Source organism: Castor canadensis, chromosome 11, assembly GCF_047511655.1.
Source record: "Castor canadensis chromosome 11, mCasCan1.hap1v2, whole genome shotgun sequence".
Taxonomy (NCBI): domain Eukaryota; kingdom Metazoa; phylum Chordata; class Mammalia; order Rodentia; family Castoridae; genus Castor; species Castor canadensis.
This window is the reverse complement of record NC_133396.1, coordinates 62,140,611-62,160,751: the sequence shown is the minus strand read 5'-3', so window position 1 is coordinate 62,160,751 and position 20,141 is coordinate 62,140,611. Positions and strand designations below refer to the sequence as shown.

At 39.6% G+C, this 20,141-nt stretch overlaps 1 pseudogene; it reads left to right on the top strand.

Moving 5' to 3' along the window:
- The window catches only part of LOC109684891 (NACHT, LRR and PYD domains-containing protein 1-like), a 58,982-nt pseudogene extending 54,755 nt beyond the window's left edge, over nucleotides 1-4,227 (top strand).
- The last annotated feature ends 15,914 nt before the right edge of the window (nucleotides 4,228-20,141 follow it).

Sequence of the window (20,141 nt, the reverse complement as noted above, 5' to 3'; positions counted from 1 at the left end):
CAGCAGAGTGGTTCAGACAAAAGGGATGTATGCAGAGGCACAGAGATAGGAGCAAGCTTGACACCTAGAGGCGACGAAAGGTGGAGAGGGTGGTAGAACTTAGTGCAAGGAGTAAAAAAAGAAATCAGACCAGAGCTTCCAGAGGTTCATTGGTCCACCTGGATCATTGGTCTAATTGTCCCTGATGTGGACTGATGATGTTGCTCTAAGAGAAATCAATGGTAAGCCCTTTGAAGTATCTTAACCATGGTAATACATGACTTGATTTATTTTCATAAAGATGCCACTGGCAACTAGACGTGGTGGCTCATGTCTGTAATGCCAGCTGTCAGGAGATTGAGACTGGAAGAATGCAATTTCAAGGCCAGTCTGGACCACTGTGAGAGTCTGTCTTTAAAAAGTAGATTCCCCTTCCTGCTAGGCAACAATGGATGATAAACACAGTTGTGGAAGCAGGGACATAAGTCAAAAAGCTGTTGTTGCATTACCTCAGGTGAGAGTTCATGGTTGCTTGACAAGGAAAGTAGCAGTGGAGATGGAAAGCAGTGTTGGATTCAGGATAACTGAAACTTTGACAATTGCCAAGGTCAAAGGACTACAGTCTTTGTAAAAATCTCTAAACTTATTTTGGAGGAAGAGGCAACAGGACTAAGTGGACTAGAAATTATCACAGAAAAAGAGGAAGGGGTTAAGGATGATGTACTTGGGAACCAAAGTGCTCAGGAGACTGTCCTCTTATTTACTGAGTTTTAGGAAACCGTGGAAGGAGCACGTTTGGAGTAAGTTTTTGAATCAAGAATTCTGCCCTGCACCATTCACAATAGCCAAGTTATGGAAACAGCCAAGATGCCCCACCACTGACGAATGGATTAAGAAAATGTGGTATCTATACACAATGGAATTTTATGCAGCCATGAAGATGAATGAAATGTTATCATTCGCTGGTAAATGGATGGAATTGGAGAACATCATTCTGAGTGAGGTTAGCCTGGCCCAAAAGACCAAAAATCGTATGTTCTCCCTCATATGTGTACATTAGATCAAGGGCAAACACAACAAGGGGATTGGATTTTGAGCACATGATAAAAGCGAGAGCACACAAGGGAGGGGTTAGGATAGGTAAGACATCTAAAAAAATTAGCTAGCATTTGTTGCCCTTAACGCAGAGAAACTAAAGCAGATACCTTAAAAGTAACTGAGGCCAATAGGAAAAGGGGACCAGGAACTAGAGAAAAGGTGAGATCAAAAAGAATTAACCTAGAAGGTAACACACATGTACAGGAAATTAATGTGAGTCAACTCCCTGTATAGCTATCCTTATCTCAACCAGCAAAAACCCTTGTTCCTTTCTATTGTTGCTTATACTCTCTCTACAACAAAATTAGAAATAAGGGCAAAATAGTTTCTGTTGGGTATTGGGGGGGAGGGGAAGGGGCAGTGTAGGTGATAAGGGAGGGGGTGGGGGCAGGGGGGGAGAAATGACCAAGCCTTGTATGCACATATGAATAATAAAAGAAAAAAAAAGAGCTCTGCCCTGGATTTGATTTATAAAGCTAATGGATTTTCTATTTTCTACTAGATTTCTATTGATTTCTAATGGATTTTCTATTAGATTTCTATTGATTGTTAGTGCATTGGGTTTAGAAACCATAAGTAATAAGGGTTTTGGCTAAAGAAATGAGGGATTGGATGCATTGGGAAGATGGAGAAGAAGTAATCTAATTCAACAGGTATGGGAAAATATCAGACTTAGGATGTGTGACCCCTGACTTAAGTGGGGAATCTATCTGTGTCCTCATCCTCCAGGGTCAGGATGTATAGTCAGAAAGTGTCACTTAACTTGAGTATAGAAAATAACCAGTGTCTCTGTAATTGAGTAGGGCCAAAAAAAGTGAGGGCCAAGGGGAGAATTCACTTGCAGATTGAACAATGGCTTCTCCCATGGTGACTCTTTCTGTCTTCAGGAACTGGGCCTCTGCTATTGGAGCCCTGGAGAATCCCAGCTTTTCTCTGAGATCTTCACTGGCTATTTTGGTTCAGAGATCAGGTTGCAAATGAGAGACAAGAAAGATGGGACCATAGTATGGGAGACTTTGCTAAAACCAGGTAAAACCAGCAGGCCAGGAGCTCACATAGGAAGAAAGAAAGTGAACAAATGGGAGGGGCAGGGATACTTTGTGAATTGTCACAATTTTTTGGTGAGAAGGAGTAGCACAGAGAAATTTTATGACTTTATCAAGTTGTGCGACATCTCCTATGGCCAGAACTTAAACTCCAGTCAATCTGATTCTGAGTCCCATTTTCTCTCATTCACATTGGTATCTCCATGTCACTCTTGATTTAAAGATTCAATATTCCAAAGGTCTTTGGCACAGTTTCTCATGGGCGTGGCTGTAAAATGAAGGAATAAGCACTAGGTAGCTCTCTGGTTGGTTGTTGGGTAAGACCTGTTTTGCCATCATCATATACTCACTCCTGGATCGGGCATTATTTTCACTAGGTAAACAAGAGGAAATCAAATAATGAACTTTCAATAGTGAAGAAATCTTACGGTCTTAGTTCAACACCAACAGCTATAATGCCACAATCCCCTTCTCAGTGATGCTAGGACAACTAGCCACTTAACAGCTGTCAGACAGTAGTGGTGGCATCTCCTGAGCTACAACAACGGTCTTTACCAAGCAGTGAAAAATGATGTGTTTTGCCTTGTCTTGATACAACCACAAGTGGGGAACTAACAAGCCCATTATCAGACCAGGTTTGAGCCCCACTCCAGCACTTACACACCAGCTGTCAACTTATTGAGTCTATGGTTCTAATATATTAAATGAAAATCATAAAACTAATTAGTAGGATAGGTAGAAAGATTAAATAAAATGATGTGAGTATGCCACATGCAGTGATCCTTAATAACAGCAGCAAAATGGTCCTTTCCCTTATGTTATGCCAGCCTCTTTGTCCTATCAGTCTTCATTCTGTCACTTGGAGCTCACCAGAATTAATCTCCTGCCTCGTGGGAAAGCCTTCAGGTACTGGAAGACTGGAATGATGACCTTAATTATGTCTTCCTTATGCAACTTAAAAATCTCCAGTTCTTTTTATCTTTTAGTTTTGGAATTCTTGGCCACCCACTCACAACTTTCTCAGTAGATGCTGCATAAGTGAGAATAGTCGAATGCTGTCCTCACAGGTATATGAGGAACACCACTTCTCTCCATCCCAATGGACCCAGGGCTCTAACACAGCCTGGGTCCTTGTGCCCACTTCACTGCATTGTTAGGTCATACAGAACTCAGGGTCTGTTCAATGTATGCCCACTCTGGGTATACTTTACTTTGGTCCTTATTCCAGATTCTATTAGAATTTATCTGTAGCTTGTTCTCAGAAATCTGAGATTCTCAGGAGGGGGTGAGAATTTCAACCTGTGCCATTCTGCTCCTACATTTCTCTTTTCCTCCAGGAGACTTCAGGCCTGAAGTTGTGCCTGTTGCTCCAACCTTCATGGGTAAGTAACAGCTGCATGAAGTCACAGGAGCATGTATAGTACCAGGGTATACCATAAAGTCCTAGACAGAATAAAAGAAGGGGACCCTGTTGATACCAATCTCACCAGGGATAGGGTTGGAGACATTCATGTCCAAGGCAGAGTTCCTCCCTATCCCCTTACTCCAGCCTGGGATGGCCCTAGCTCCAACCCACTTATAACCACAATGTCCCATCCTGAACCCCTCTGCCTGCTCAGGCAGAATAACAGACTAATAGGCTGGCATGAGACAGGACAGAGGTGCTTTTCTGGTAATCAAATACCTTCTAGAGAAAGATGGAAACCAGGGATGCCAATGAGGTTAGTGAAAAGAGCTAGAAGTAGGGATCACATGTAGAGGCTATGGTGGAAAATTTTCTTAATCACTGCCAGTCTCACCCTCCCTCCCAGATACCCACACCTTGCTCCATTTCATAGAACAACATCAGAAACAGCTGGTGGCATGAATGACATCAGTGGACCCTGTCTTGGACAAGCTGTATGGACAGGTGCTGAGTGAAGAGCAATATTAGAAAGCACAGGCTGAGGCTACCAAGCCAGGCCAAATGTGGAAGCTATTCAGCTTCAGCCAGTCCTGGAACCAGGCCTGCAAAGATCAACTCTACCAAGCCCTGAAGGGCACCCAACCTTATCTGATCAGGGAAATCTTGGAGGAGAGGTGTGAAGACTCTGATGGACTCTGACAGGGTCAGCACCTGCAGTTGAAGCACTCACCTTTGAGCCGTGGTTCTGTCTGACCTCTCTTTTGGCCTCAGTTTCTCCACCTACAAACAAGTTCTGTCTGAGTCGCCCTTTATATCTAGAGTTATGGATGACAACTCTGCTGCCATTACCAGTCCATGGCAAAGGGATGCCTTGCAGGCACAGAGAGCTTCCATGGCTTTCACAGGACTACTGTCCAACAGCATCTCATGGATGTCCATATGGAGCTAGCCAGACTCCTACAGGCTTTGTAGAGTCTGGACTGTGGCCATCGCAGCCAAGCCTAGAACCCTCCCTGTACCATCAGGATATAAGCAGGACTTGTGAATGGAGACAATGGAAATGGGCTTGTGTCCTTGCACAGTGGACACAAGAATGGGAATGGATTGTGAATATAAAGGAAGAAGGGTTTTTTCTCAATTATTTTCTCTAACCAAACCATACCTGAAGTTGCCCCAAAGGTGTGAGGAGGGGAATTCACTCCAGAGACTGCCAAAATCATTCAATATGTACCTGGTTGGGATTCTAAAAAGCCAGCACAATCCACCCAAAGCATTAACTAGGGAGATATCCTTATAGAGGGCATCAGCATCCTCCAGATAGACAGTAAGAAAGGAGATGTTCTACCCAGTCATGTCCACAAGAGGGATTGGCTTGTTGGTTTTATGTCAGGGTTTGTAGGATTTGGCTCAGGGCCAAGGACAGTTTCAATATGTTTAACACCATGCTTGATTTTGCAGTTTTTCAACCTAATCAACTTTATCAGTGCCTAGATCAAGGTCATTGCTTTGGTTCCATCCTTCAGGGAAACATGCAAAGGGTAGCCACAGAGCAGTCAAAGCTATGCATGTTTCTCATTCAGGGCAAGAAAAGAAGTGGGGTAAATTGTGGGCCCTACCAGCTGTCCATTGTTGGGCTTGGCCTTTCTATTGGTTCAGTATAAGCTTTGGAGTATTGGAGTCTAGAAGGATTTCTGGACACAGGAAAGCAATGGAGTTAGAAGTCTAAGTCATAGGAAGTTAGAGTCTAAGTCATAGCTGAGAGGTCTCCATGGAAAGTGATCCCATGCCCTTACACCAGGCTTAGGTACCACTGCCCTGTGCTCCTGCAGCACCTTGTGCCTATAATACCCTTCAGAGCACTCAGCACACCATATCATCTCATGTTTCATTGCTTGACTTCCTCCACTACATCTCAAGCTTCCTCAGGACAGGTGCCATGAGTGATCTATTCATCAGTTCCTTTCCTGGGCTTTGAACATGGTGGCTATTGAGGAGTCATTAACAAGTAAATGCTAAAGTAACTTTCTCATTCCCTCAGCATTCCCTCCTTGGCCATCATATTGTCCATGTAACACCAGAGTCTACACTACTAACAACTTCCAAGTGATCATGACCATAGTCTCAGGGAAACATAACATCAGAATTGAACACTTTGGTCAACATTATATAAATGTCTCTCTAACTTATGAGAGCAAACCCTCACACACACACACACACACACACACACACACTCTCTCTCTCTCTCTCTCACACACACACACACACACACAGCCCACATATCAGAAGCACAAGTTGATCTATCTCTCCCCATTCAGTCACTTCACTTGAGCCCCACTGGATGCCTTTCCTTCTAATTCACAGTCTCGGGGTCCCTTCTTTGACCTCCTTGATGCTCAGTGTTTCTCTAAGGGTTGCATGAGATAATACATGTAGGTGCTCAGATTACTGTCACGTATAAAGGAAGTACAGTAGCACCCTTCCCCCTTATCATCAAGGAATATGTTCCAAGTCTGAAACTGTTGATAATACTCATCCCAATCTATACTTATGTTTTTCCTACACATATATCACTATGATGAACTTTATTAATTAGACAAAGGATTGGCAGCAATAACTAATAAACTAGAACAATTATAGCTATTTATATACATACGTGTAATTATATCAATGTGGTCCTGCATTCAAAATATCTTTTTTTTCTTTTATTCATATATGCATACAATGTTTGGGTCATTGTTCCCCTCTTCTCTCCGAACATCCCTTACTCCCCTGTGCCCTCCTTCTCCTCCCTAACCCCTCATTACCAGGCAGAAACTATTTTGCCCTAATCTCTAATTTTGTTGAAGAGAGAGTATAAGCAATAATAGGAAGGAACAAGGGTTTTTTCTAGTTGAGATAAGGATAGCTATACAGGGAGTTGACTCACATTGCTTTCCTGTACATGTGTGTTACCTTCTAAATTAATTCTTCTCGAACTAACCTTCTCTCTAGTTCCTGATCCCCTTCTCCTATTGGCCTCTGTTGCTTTAAAGTATCTGCATTAGTTTCTCTACATTGAGAGCAACAAATGCTATCTAGTTTTTTGGGTGTCTTACCTATCCTCATACCTCCCTTGTGTGCTCTCGCTTTATCATGTGATCAAAGTCCAATCCCCTTGTTGTGTTTGCCCTTGATCTAATGTCCGCATATGAGGGAGAGCATACAATTTTTGGTCTTTTGGGCCAGGCTAACCTCACTCAGAATGATGTTCTCCAATTCCATCCATTTACTTGCGAATGATAATATTTCATTTTTCTTCATGGCTGCATAAAATTCCATTGTGTATAAATATCACATTTTCTTGATCCATTCGTCAGTAGTGGGGCATCTTGGCTGTTTCCATAACTTGGCTATTGTGAATAGTGCTGCAATAAACATGGGTGTGCAGTTGCCTCTGGAGTAACCTGTGTCACAGTCTTTTGGGTATATCCCCAAGAGTGGTATGCTTGGATCATATGGTAAATCTATGTTTAGATATTTAAGAAGCCTACAACTTTTTTTCCAGAGTGGTTGTACTAGTTTACATTCCCACCAGCAGTGTAAAAGAGTTCCTTTGTCCCCACATCCTGTTGTTAGTGGTGTTGATAATGATGGCTATTCAAACAGGGGTGAGGTGGAATCTTAGTGTGGTTTTAATTTGCATTTCCTTTATTGCTAGAGATGGTGGGCTTTTTTCATGTGTTTTTTGGCCATTTGAATTTCTTCTTTTGAGAAAGTTCTGTTTAGATCACTTGCCCATTTCTTTATTGGTTCTTTAATTTTGGGAGAATTTAGTTTTTTGAATTCCCTATATATTCTGGTTACCAGTCCTTTGTCTGATGTGTAGCTGGCAAATATTTTCTCCCACTCTGTGGGTGTTCTCTTCAGCTTAGAGACCATTTCTTTTGTTGTGCAGAAGCTTTTTAGTTTTATGAAGTCTGGTTTATCTATGCTATCTCTTAGTTGCTTAGCTGCTGGGGTTCCTTTGAGAAAATCTTTGCCTATACCTATTAGTTCCAAAGTATTTCCTACTCTTTCCTATACCAACTTTAGAGTTTGGGGTCTGATATTAAGACCCTTGATCCATTTTGAGTTAATATTGGTATAGGGTGATAAACATGGATCTAGTTTCAGTGTTTTGCAGACTGCTAATCAGTTTTCCCAGCAGTTTTTGTTGAAGAGGCTGTCTTTTCTCCATCATATATAGTTATGGTTATAGTTGCGTGGCTTCATATCTGGGTCCTCTATTCTGTTCCACTGGTCTTCATGTCTGTTTTTGTGCCAATACCATGCTGTTTTTATTGCTATTGCTTTGTAATATAGTTTGAAGCAGGGTATTGTGATACCTCCAGTGTTCTTTTTACTGAGTTTTGCCTTGGCTATACTTGGCCACTTGTGTTTCCATATAAATTTAATGGTAGATTTTGCAATCTCTTTGATGAATGTCATTGGGATTTTGATGGGAATTGCATTAAACATGTAGATTGCTTTTGGGAGTTAAGACATTTTTACTACGTTGATTCTACTAATCCATAAGCATGGGAGATCTCTCCACTTTCTATAGTCTTCCTCAATCTCTTTCTTGAGAAGTTTATAGTTTTCCTTGTAGAGGTCTTTCACATCCTTTGTTAAGTTTACACCTGGGTATTTGATTTTTCTTTTGAGGCTATTGTAAATGGTATTCTTTTCATATATTTGTTCTCAGTTTGTTCATTATTAGTTTATAGAAATGCTAATGATTTTTCAATGTTGATTCTATATCCTGCTACCTTGCTATTGCTGTTTATGGTATCTAAGAGTTTTTGAGTACAGTTTTTTGGTCTCTAAGGTATAGGAACATATCGTCTACAAATAGGGATATTTTGACAGTTTCTTTACTTATTTGTATCCTTTTATTCCTTTCTTGCCTAATTGCTCTGGCTAGGAATTCCAGTACTATGTTGAATAGGAGTGGAGATAGTGGGCATCCTTGTCTCATTCCTGATTTTAGAGGGAATGGTTTCAGTTTTTCACTGTTAAGTATAGCTTTTATAATGTTGAGGTACTTTACTTCTATTCCTAGTTTTCTTAGAGCTTTTATCATGAAATGGTGTTGGATCTTATCAAAGGCTTTTTCTGCATCTATTGAGATGATCAAGTGGTTTTTATCTTTGCTTCTGTTAATGTGGTTTATGACATTTATTGATTTTCATATGTTGAACCACCCCTGCATTCCTAGGATGAAGCCTACTTGGTTGTGGTGAATAATCTTTTTGATGTGTTGTTGAATTCCATTTGCCATTATTTTATTTAGGTTTTTGCATCAATGTTCATTAAGGAGATTGGCCTATAGTTCTCCTTTTTGAAGGTGTCTTTGTCTGGTTTTGGGATAAGTGTAATACTGGCTTCATAAAAAGTGTTAAGCAGTTTTCCTTCCCTTTCTATTTCATGGGACAGTTTAAGGAAGGTTGGTTTTAGTTCTTCTTTAAAGGACTGATAGAATTCAGCAAAGAATCCATCAGGTGTCCTGGACTTTTCTTTTTGGGGAGACTTGATTGCTACTTCAATTTCATTTTGTGTTATAGATCTATTCAGGTGATTAATGTCCTCTTAGTTCAGTTTTGGATGATCATAAGTATCTAGAAATCTGTCCATTTCTTTAAGATTTTCAAATTTATTTGAATATAGGTTCTCAAAGTAGTCTCTGATGATTTCCTGGGCTTCCATGGTGTTTGTTGTTATCTCCCCTTTTGCATTCCTGATTCTACTAATTTGGGTTTTTTTCTCTTCTCATTTTAGTCAGGTTTGCCAGGGGGTCTATAGATCTTGTTTATTTTTCCAAAGAACCAACTTTTTGTTTCATTAATTCTTTGTATGATTTTTTTTGGTTTCTATCTCATTGATTTCAGCTCTTATTTTTATTATTTCTCTCCTATTTGTTTTGGGATTTGCTTGTTCTTGTTTTTCTAGGAGTTTGAGATGTAGCATTAAGTCATTGATTTGAGATCTTTCAGTCTTTTTAATATATGCACTCATGGCTATAAACTTTCCTCTCAGGACTACTTTTGCTGTGTCTCATAGGTTCCTGTAGGTTGTGTTTTCATTTTCATTGACTTCCAGGAACCTTTTAATTTCCTCTTTTATTTCATCAATGACCCATTTTTCATTAAGCAATGAGTCATTCAGTTTCCAGCTGTTTGCATGTTTTTTGTCCTTATTTTTGTTGTTGAGTTCTAGTTTTATTGCATTGTGATCTGACAGAATGCATGGTGTAATTTCTATTTTCTTATATTTGCTGAGGCTTGCTTTGTGCCCTAGGATATGACTTATTTTGGAGAAGGTTCTGTGAGCTGCTGAGAAGAATGTATATTGTGTAGAAGTTGAATAAAATGTTCTGTTGACATCAACTAGGTCCATTTGATCTATGGTATGTTTTAGATCTTGGATTTCTTTGTTGATTTTTGTTTGGATGACCTTTCTATTGATGATAGTGGGGTGTTAAAGTCTCCCACAACCACTGTGTTGGAGTTAATATATGCTTTTAGGTCCTTCCAGGTGTGTTTAATGAAATTGGGTGTGTTTAATGAAATTGGGTGTGTTTAATGAAATTGGGTGTGTTTAATGAAATTGGGTGCGTTGACATTGGGTGCATGTAAGTTGATAATTGTTATTTCCTTTTGATCTATTTCCCCTTTTATTAGTATGGAATGTCCTTCTTTTTCTCATTTGATCAATGTAGGTTTGAAGTCTACTTTGTCAGAGAAAAGTATTACTACTCCTGCTTCTTTTCGGGGGTGATTGGCTTGGTAAATTTTCTTCCATCCTTTCATCCTAAGCCTATGCTTATTTCTATTGATGAAATGGGTCTCCTGTAAGCAACAAATTGTTGGATCGTCCTTTTTAATCCAGTTTGTCAAACAGTGCCTTTTGATGGGGGAATTAAGTCCATTAACATTAAGTGTTAGTATTGACAGGTATGTGGTGATTCCTGTCATTTAGTTGTCTTAGTTGTTTGAAGGTTTGATTGTGTGTACCTAACTTGATGTTACTCTCTACTTTCTTACTTTTTCTTTTACTATACTTTGGTACTGCCTGCCCTTTCATGGTTATGTTGGGTTTCACTTTCTGTGTGCAGAATCCCTTGAAGAATCTTTTGTAGTGGTGGCTTGGTGGTCATATATTGTTTTAGTTTCTGCTTATCATGGAAGACTTTTATTGCTCCATCTATTTTGAATGATAGTTTTGCTGGGTAGAGTATCCTAGGGTTGAAGTTATTTTCATTCAGTGCCCGGAAGACCTAACCCCAAGCTCTTCTTGCTTTGAATGTTTCTGTTGAGATGTCTGCTGTGATTTTGATGGGTTTACCTTTGCACGTTATTTGTTTTTTCTCTCTTGCAGCCTTCAATATTCTTTCTCTAGTCTCTGTACTAGTAGTTTTAATGATAATATGTCATGGGGTAGTTCTATTTTGTTCAGGTCTGTTTGGAGTTCTGAAGGTTTCCTATACCTGTATGGGCATAGTTTTCTCTAGATTTGGGAAATTTTCTGTATTATTTTGTTGAATATGTTACACATTCCTTTTTCTTGTACCTCTTCTCCTTCTTCAATGCCCATGATTCTCAGGTTTGGTCTTTTGATGGTGTCTGTAAGTTCTTGCATTTTCTTTTCACAGGTCTTGAGTTGTTGAACTAACAGTTCTTCAGTTTTTCCTTTAAGTACCATTTCATCTTCAAGTTCTGAGATTCTGAGATTCTGTCTTCTGCTTGTTCTATTCTGCTGGATTGGCCTTCCATTTTGTTTTGCATTTCTGTTTCATTCTTTTTTCTGAGGTTTTCCATATCCTGAGTCCCTTCCTCTTTAATATTGTCTATATTCTTCCTGAGCTCATTTATCTCTTTATAAATTGTGTTCTTTGTTTCACTTTGGTGTTTATACAGTGCTTCTATGGTTTATTTTATTTGTTCTTGTGCTTTCTCAAAATCTGTATTTTTGTTGTCTTGGAATTTCTTGAATGTCTCCTGTACATTTTAGTTGACCATATCCAGTATCATCTTTATAAAATTCTAACTGATTACTTGCAGGATATCTTCTTTCAGAGTGTTCTTATTAGCTTCATTGGGTTCTTTGGCATAGTTTATCTTTGTTTTGTTGGAGTCTGGATCTGGGTATCTTATTTCTTCATTTCCCTCTGGTTCCTGTACTAATTTATTATTGGGGGGGAAATGATTTCCCTCTTTTTTTCCATCTTCCCATCATTGCCCTTGCTATTGTTACTGTTCCTATACTGTGTGTAATTCAGTATTGTCTAGCTTGTAATAATAAAAATGGTGATATCTAGAATGGAAGGGTGAGAGGAGAGGGAAAGCAAAGAAGGTAAAGAAAAAGGGAAAACAAAAACAAAACAAACAAGCAAACAAAAAAAAACCCCAACCAACAAAAAAAACAACAGAGTCAAAGAAATAAACAGGAATAGATAGTGTACTAATCAACAGTAAGCTAAATAGGCATTGGAGAGACAGAGAGAGAATAATGAAAATAATTTTAAAAAATACAAAAAACCACAAGTTCAAATGCAATAAATTTTGGTCTTAATAATTTTGGTGTTAGTACTTCAGTCTCCAGTCCTGAAGACTTCTCAGTGTCTGTGAAGCAGTTCTGTCGTTTTCTCATCAAAAGGGAAAAAAACAAAAAACTATCCCAAGTTCAAATGCAATACAGTTTCAGTTTGTCCTTCAGCATCTGGTGTTGTTGTCTCATCAAAGGAAGAGGAAAAAAAAAATGGGGAATCTGGAGACAGCTTTGTGAATGTCTATCTGAGGTTGCGGCCTGCCTCCTACTGTCAGCCATCTGCTGCTGCAGGCTTTGCTTATTTAAAGTTCTCCTGGACGCATGTCCCTTTTGTTTTCTCCAGTATACAGCCTTACCTGCCTTTTGCAATTGCCGTCTTTTTTGCGTGAGAAGTGGCCTTCCCCCCTGCCACTCTGGTGATGCTTTCCACACAACAGCCACAGTTACAAGCTTTCCCCTCTCCAAGGTTGCTGGGCAGGTGCTGCTGTTCCTGCCTTCTCTAGCCAGCTTGTTTATTTACAGTTTGCATTAGGGATTGCCCCTCCCACACTCTCTGGGGCTCGGGGCACCCCGCCCTCTTTGCTACATGTCTTTTTTTTTCAGCTGCTTGCTTATTATTCAATTTGGTTTTTCTCTTTCCCCCCTCTTGGTAGGGGTCAGTCTGTCTGGGGGCTATGCTGATCTGGCCCAGGGTTGTCTGTGGGAGTACTGCATGCCACTTAGCTCACCTGGTGGTCTGCATCTTCCCAAGCAGTCTAGGAGCTGGTGTCTGGCAGCACAGGAGCCTTCCTAGTTTCTCCATTTAATGTGAAGTGGGGATGCTATGTGTGGCTAGGGGTGTGGAGGGGTGTGGAGTTTTGCATCTTCTTGGTGGTTTTTCCTGCAAGGTGTATCTCCAGTGTCTCTCCAAGATTTTTCTCTCAAAATATCTTAATTGGATTTTTTTCACCATTTCACTTAAAGGAGGCACTTTGCAGTTTCTCTTCAGTTTATCCAAATTGTCAACATTACTACTCTTGCATTTGGAGGCCATTAAGTAAATAAGAGTTACTTGGGTAAAAGCATTGCAATACCATAACAATAGATTTGATAACCAAGATGGCCACTGGCAGAGAGCATGTACAAGATGGATACACTCAACAAAGGGGTGAGTCACTTCCCAGACTCCACAGAGCAGGACAGTGAGAGAGATCATGTGACTCAGAATAGCACACAATTTAAAAGTTATGAATTATTTCTTCAATTTTCCATTTAATATTTTCAGGTCACAGTCAACTTCAGATAACTGACACTGCAGAAATAAAACTAAAAATAAGGAAGGGGATAAGTGTACACAATAAGTGGTAGGTTCAATCTCTTGGTTTCACTGCTCAGTGGGTAGGTGAGAGGTCAGGGTATCTCAATCACCCCAACAATGTCAAAAGAAATTTTAATAGGGTTAGTGAACAAACATCAAACAAATTGAGCAGGGAAGGAACCACACTTATGTTATCAGCCCCAGCTGCTTTACAGGCATAATCAAGAAGTTATCACTCACTGGATCCCTTCATCTTCTTGCTCAAGCCACAATGCTGTCATAAATTCTTGCATTTCTGTTGGGTTTTTCCTCAGGGATTGGTCTTCCTAAAATTTTGCACTGTAACTCTATAATTGAAGAGAAGTCTCATACTTTGAGAAAGTGTTCCTTCCCTAAGATCCAGGGAACTATAGCTGGTTCCTGGTTCTGGATTGGATAAGTCTGTGTGAACTTGCTGATGCAGATGAGTTCCAGGTCAGCTGCCTATATCAGAAGGTTGCTGGAAATGTGGCAGGTGTACAACTTGCATCTAAATTTGATATCCTGAACTATCTTAAGAGGTAAAAATGTCATGCTGGTTTCAGATCTTGTTTCTTATTCAAATGGCCAAAGCCCTCATAGAATTCTCTCAGAAGCATGGAGTGTCCTCTTAGGATTGCTGGGTCTGAAATAATTTGTTTCTTAGTTCTCTGTAGCAATGACTAGATTCCACACATTGGGATGTAGATGATTGGTAATAGAGCTGTTCCATGATCTGGGTTCTGCCCCACTTATAATCAGCTGTGCCAATACATTTTACCCATGTAACACAAAGGACTTTGGTGTGGAAATCAGGCCCAGGTCTCCCAAAGGCATCACTTGAGGTGGAGCCAGAATCTCCTGCCCCAAGGGTAACCTATTCCCAGGAAAGGTGACAGAATTCCCAGTCCCTCCAGAGGATTCCTCATATTCCCACCACCACTGCATCCTCTGCAGCAAAAACAGGGAGGTTTGAGGATTTCACTTCACTGGCAAGAGTAGTGACTTTCTGCTGTTTTGCATAACACAGTTGGATTGTGTTAGGTGAGGGCATCTTTGAAATAGTATGGCAGTGTGAATACCATTTCTGTTATGATGTGTGTGTGTTTGTGTTTCCATTGGCATTCAAGGGGCAGAGTGTGATGGACACCTCTTGAGCTGCCTGTCTGGCCCACCACCACTCTGCAGAGCTACTCCTCCCATGTGCTAACTGAGAGCAGAATAGCCACCTTTGTAACCTCCCCAGCCACATCAGACTTGCCATAGACGAGCTATTAGTTGGGAACAGTTTGAGGGAATAAGAGAAAAGGTTTTGGTAGGAAAGAAAGTGAAGCAGATGGACAGAGAGAAGCAGAGATAAGAGACAAAGACCATAATCACCTGGATTACACTGTATTAAGTCAAGCTACATCTGTGCCCTTGATTTCCTTAAGACATTCTGCTTCCTTATCATAGCCCCTTTTGTTACATTAGATAGTTCCAGTGTCTTCTGTGATTTGCAACTAAGAGTCCTAAAAAAAAAAAACTCTGCCTTTAAATCTTTTTTGGAATAAGGCAGGAATTTAATGTAAGGGTTATTTTTGCCCTTGAATCCTCACCAGCATTTGTTGTTGTGTGTGTTACTAATGGTAGCCATTCTGGATGGAGTGAGATGAACTCCCAGAGTCATTTTGATTTGCATTTCCTTTATGGCCAATGATGTTGAGCATTTCCTCCTGTATTTATTGGCCATTTTTACTCCTTTTGAGAATTATCTGTTCAATTAATTTGCTCATTTATCAAGTGAGTAACTGATTCTTTGCAGGGTTAGTATTTTGAGCTCCTATATATTCTGGTTATTAATCCCTTGCCAGATGTATAGCTGGCAAAGATTTTCTCCCATTTTATAAGCTATCCCTTCAGTCTAGTGACTACTTCTTTTGCCGTGCAGAAACATTTTACTTTCATACAGTCCCATTTGTCAATCCTTTTGCTTAATTGCTGAGCTATTATTCTATTCATAGAGTTATTACCTATGCCTATATTATCTTGTGTGTTCCCTATTTTTTCCTGAGGTGGTTTCACAGTTTCAAATCCTACATTAAAATCTTTGGTCCACTTTGAATTGATGCTAGTACAAGATGATAGACTGGGATCTAGTTTTAATCTGCTACAGATAGAAATCCAGTTTTCTCAGCACCACTTGTTGAAGAGGCTATCTTTTCTTCAATGAACATTTTCTGCTCCTTTGACCAAAATCAAATGGCTGTAGGTACATGGGTTTGTGTCATTTTATTCTATTTCTTTGGTCTTCATGTCTGTTTTTGTGCCAATACCATGTTGTTTTTATTACTGTCACTCTGTAGAATAGTTTAAAGTCAGGTATTGTGATACCTCCAGTGTTGCTTTTTTGGCTCAGGATTGCTTTGGCTATTCGAAGTTTTTTGTGCTTCCATATGAACTTTAGGATTGACTTTTATATCTCAGTGAAGAATGTCATTGGAATTTTGATAAGGATTGCATTGAACATATGGATTGCTTCTGGTAGTATGTCCATTTTCACAATATTTATTCTACAGCTCCATGAGCATGGATGTCCTTCCATCTTCTGATGTCTTCATTGATTTCTTCCTTTGGTGATTTTATAATTTTCATAGTATAGGTCTTTCACTTCCTTTGTTAAGTTTATTCCTAGGTATCTTTTGAGGCTGCTGTAAATGGGATTGTTTTTCCTATATTCTTTCTTAGTCTGTTCATTGTTGGGATATAGAAAGGCTACTGGTTTTTGTAAATTGGTTTTTTACACTGCTACTTTGCTGAAGGTGTTTATGGTGGGTAGGAGTTTTTTGATGGAGTTTTCCAGGTCTTTTAGGTGTAATATCATGTCATCTGCAAATAGAGATAGTTTTACTTCTTCCTTTTCTATTTAAATTTCTTTTATTTCTTCTTGCTGTCTTATTGCTCTAGCTAGGATTTCCAAGACTATGCTGAATAAGAGTGGAGAGAGTGGACACCTTTGTCTCATTCCTGGGTTTAGAGGAAATGTTTTCAGTTTTCCCCATTTCTTATGATGTTGGCAGTAGGCTTGCCATATGCAGACTTTATTATGTTGAGGTGCATTTCCTGTATTCCCAGTTTCTTCAGAGCTCTTATCATGAAAGGGTGTTGAACTTTGTCGAAGGCTTTCTGCATCTATTGAGATGACGATGTGGTTTATGTCCTTGATTCTGCTTATGTGTTGTATTGTGTCTATTGATTTGTATATGTTGTACCATCCTTACATTCCTGGAATGAAACATATTTGATCATGGTGTATGTTCTTTTTAATGTGCTATTGGATTTAAAGTGCTATTTTGCATCTACGTTCATTAGGGATATTGGCCTATAACTTTTTTTTTTTATATTTCTTTACCTGATTTTAATATTAGGATAATATTGGCTGTATAAAATAAATTTGGTAGTACACCTTCTTTTTGTATTTTATGGAATAATTTGAGGAACATTTGTATTAGTTTTCTTGAAGTCTGGTATAATTCAGCAATAAATCCATCAGGACATGGGCTTTTCTTTTTGGGAGATTCTTTATAACTGTCTCAATCTCATTATCTGTTTTAGATCTATTCAAGTTGTTACTGTCTTCTTGGTTTAATTTCAGTGAGTCATATATGTGAAGAAATTTATCTATTTCTTCATCATTTTCCAGTTTGCTAGAGTATAGGTTTCCCAAAATATTCCCATATAATCTGAATTTCATTGGTGCCTGGTGTAATACTCCCTTTTACATCTTTGATTTTAATTCAGGTCTTCTCCTTTCTTTTTTTAGTTAAATTGGCTAAAAGTTTTTCAAAGAATCAATATTTTTCATTTATGTGTTATATTATTCTTATGGTCTCTAATTCACTTATTTTTATCATTTCTTTCCATCTATTACTTTTTATATTAGTTTGCTCTTGCTTTTCTAAGACATTGATGTTATACAGTATCACATGCTCCACCCTCACCTGGACCAAAGCATCAATCATCTCCACAGCCCTCTCTGAATAGCCATAACCTGAATCTCAAGACCTCAAGCCTACCCAACTTGCAGACAGTGCAAAAATGGAAAAGGAAACATACTACTTTGGTCAAGGGAGTCTCTAATTTCCAGGGTCTCCAAGTCCAGTACCCTAAGACCACCCAAACAAGGGTTGGCTTTAGACCAATCCATCTCTAAAGGAGGGCACTGGAGAGCTGCAGCCATACCCAAAACATCCTAGCCGGGAGGATAAACACACACATTGACTGGTGCAGTGAGGTCTTTTCAAATGCCACAACATTTGAGTGCACAGGGAAGGATTCAGCAACAGAACACAAACAAAGAAAAAAGGGTGCACTCATTCTGCAGATGGTAGTTGTCACTCATTAACTCTTGGGAACACATATCCAGAGAATGATATCTAGACACAGAGTAAAGAATATTTTCCCAAATCATGAGATAATAGCATGAGTCATGGAACCAGGAAGTCCATTGCCTCCCCTATTTTCATTCCCAGTCACTCCTCTAGGCCTTTCTCTCCTGACCTGTGGGGAGACCTCAGCAAGCTGAATGTTTGAGAGTTCAAGGACACATCAAATGAAAACAGAGGCCTGGCTCTAGTCTATAGGAGAACTGGCTTTAGAAGTCCCAATAAATTAGGCCTGGCCAGTTGCCCCAGAAATCAAATAGAAAAAGTATTGGTGAAAGGCAGGAAAGGAATTTAATCAATTAGCTATACTGGGAAGACAAAAGGGTTCTAGCACTCTCACCCTTGTCTTCAGGATACTAAAATAAGCTTTAGGTTTAAATAGAGGAATAATGAGGGCAAGAGGTGGGCAAAATTAACCAGTCTTGGTCAAAGTGCAGTCTGGTTGTCATTATCTGAGTTCCAGTTCTTCAAGGTGGCTCTGGAGAAGTTGTTATCACTTTAGGGGACAATCCATTTCCCATGAGATAATTGCTTCTCCTTATTGGTACAGCCTTGGTCCCCATCAAAAAGTACTTGCTCCCACTTAGGGTGTCAGTCTCATTGGTGACCTACCTGCAAGTCTCACTCTTCCTAAAAGCAAAGGTAACTGCAGGTTTGGGGCAATGACGGGAGTCTTTCAGAAATCTTTCTGTAGATCTGGAATAGGGTGCTATAATCACTGATAGTAAAATTATTTATTCATATCTTGGTGTTTTCAGTCTTAAAGACAGAAGACTACCAGCTTTAGATGAATACTCCTTTAAAAATTAAGAAGCCTAGGCATGGAATTGAGCAGGAACCTGACCTGAAGTAAAGGAGATAACACATGCAAAAATGAAGGCAGACAGGTCTTCATTGCCAAGTTAGATTCTGCTTGCAGTTACCAAACAGGCATCTGGAGGCCCTGGTAAAGATTCACTGCTGGTGGTTAAATAAGGTATTTACATAAGGACCCAATCACAGAGCTATTGTGATGCAGGAATATCAAAGCTCAGAGCTGATTCCAGGCTTACTGGGTCTTGAAGAATGCCAGTTCTAGTAAGTCATGTCAAATGGGGACTGTCCTCTGCTAAAGGTCCAGGGACAGAGAAGGGAGTTTGTCACCTGTCAATCCATGACCCATGTACCAGATAACCAGCAAGTGCCACCATATCTCAGTGTTATAGATGTCCCAGCTTTTATATGATATAGATGAGTATGTTGCATCATTCCTTGGTCTGGTGTGTTTGATAAGCTCATGGTTTTAACTGATACTGTTTTAATACTCCCATGTGTATATGTGATCCTGGTTTAATTTGATAAGTTCATATGTGGTGATATTTTCTTTGCATAAATTTTTAATTATCAGTCTGTGCCTTATGTTTTGTGTGGTAATTGTTGCTCACACACACAAAATACAGAGTCATTCAGCCTCAGCATCTGCACTCAAAATGGAGCACAGGCTAAAAGTTATTGTTCTATGTAATATAGAAAATTTACAGCCAGGCACAGCTTGATGTCACAGGCAGTGAGCTGGGAATCAGATCCTGGCTCTCCTACCCACTAGACATTTGATCTTGGAATAGTGTAAACCTCTCTGAACCTCAGATTTGGATCTTCAAGTTCAGCAGGGGCTCCTTCAAAAATGAAAGATTTGAAAGCAGCATCTACCTGTACTGTCTCTCCCCCTCCCCAGTCTTCTGGCATTCCATAATTAGCATGATGAAATGCATTAAACACTGTTTGGAAAAGTGGGTGGGGGAGAGAGGGGACCTAAGGGAATATAATAGAGGAGATGAATCTGATCCAAGTATATTGTACATATTTTTATCATAACAAAACTCTTGTAAAATTAATGTACACTAATAGAATGTTTTTGATCATTAAATTGATATAGGCTAAAAAACTTGGGGTGGCTGCAGCAACAGTCCTATTAAAACTTCATCTCACTGGGTATGGGGTACACACCTGTGATGCCAGCACAAAGAAGGCTAAGGCAGGAAGATAGTGAGTTTGAGGCAATCCTAGGTTACATGAGACCTTGTTTCAAAAAAAAAAGAAAAGTTTGCCTGCATAGGAGTCCCCAGACTCCAAAGAGAAGAGATAAATTTTTCCTCTAGTCCTCTGTAGGTAACCCTGGAGACTAGAGTCAGGATGGATTTGTTGCAATGATTGACCCACAATGTAAAGCAGCCTCATGGAAAGAGATTTCAGAAGAGTCTATCCCATTTCTGGGGTCACAGGAATTGTTTAACAATTTGTGTAGGAGGTGCACAGAAGAGAGTGGTCAC